This window comes from Myotis brandtii, unplaced genomic scaffold (assembly GCF_000412655.1).
Source record: "Myotis brandtii unplaced genomic scaffold, ASM41265v1 scaffold112, whole genome shotgun sequence".
Lineage (NCBI taxonomy): Eukaryota > Metazoa > Chordata > Mammalia > Chiroptera > Vespertilionidae > Myotis > Myotis brandtii.
This window is the reverse complement of record NW_005353838.1, coordinates 14,928,096-14,929,039: the sequence shown is the minus strand read 5'-3', so window position 1 is coordinate 14,929,039 and position 944 is coordinate 14,928,096. Positions and strand designations below refer to the sequence as shown.

Genomic DNA, 944 nt, shown 5'->3' with positions numbered 1-944 from the left:
CCCCCGCCCCTCTCCCCCGGCATAAGCCTGTCACATGGACTCTTCCAGGCCAGTCAGGATGGGAGCAGGACAGGGCTCTGGGACTGCAGCAGGGGTGGCAGGCACGGGAGGAGGCCTCCAACCCCTGGGGGATGCTGGCAGCAGCATCGAGGCTGCCCTCGCCTGTCCTCAGCAGAGGACCATTGCTGTGGTTGTGACTGTCCAGGAGTAAGGGGGTGGGCCTGGTCTGCACCTGAAGCCTGCCCAGCATGGCCAGGCCTCTCAGACTGGGACAGCCAGCCTTCCACGGGGAGGGAGCCGGCTCATGGGGAAGGGCCAGGGGGCAGGTACTCCCTCCCACCAGGCAGATGTTTCTGAGCCTGCGGCAGCTCATGTTTATGGGGCACCTGCTGGGAGCCACGAACCCTGCTCCGTCCTTGGCACGGTCCCTGGACAGACTCTTCCTGCTGTCAGGGCCGCCGACTGGCTAATACGCTTTATTGAGGCGCTGCTCTGTGCCCAGTGGTGACATGTCCGAGGGCAGGTGGGGTCCCGGTCACAAACAAAGACTAAGTACTAGTACAGCTGACCCTTGAACTGGGTGGGCCCACTCACGCTCAGATTTCTTTCAATAAATATATTTTCTCTTCCTTATGATTTCCTTTTCTCTAGCTTACTTTATGGTAAGAATTCAGTATATTATGCATATAACATACAGAATATGTTAACTGACTTTATGTTATCAGTAGTGCTTCTGGTCCACAGGAGGCTACTAGTAGTTAAGTTTTGGGGGGAGTCAAAGTTATATGTGGATTTTCAACTGTGTGGGGGTTGTTGCCTCTAACCCCCAAGTTGTTCAAAGGTCAACTATACAAAAGACAAGTTGTATGAAAAAAAAAACAGATGGAGAGGGTGTCAGAACTGGGGTGAGAGGGGGCCAGGCGGTGGGGGGGGGCAGGAGGAGC

The 944-nt window shown here is 55.4% G+C and overlaps 1 protein-coding gene across 3 annotated transcripts in view; it reads left to right on the top strand.

Moving 5' to 3' along the window:
- LOC102238705 (G-protein coupled receptor 35) overlaps nucleotides 1-944 on the top strand; it is a 24,325-nt gene that overhangs the window by 18,383 nt on the left and 4,998 nt on the right. The window lies entirely within an intron of this gene.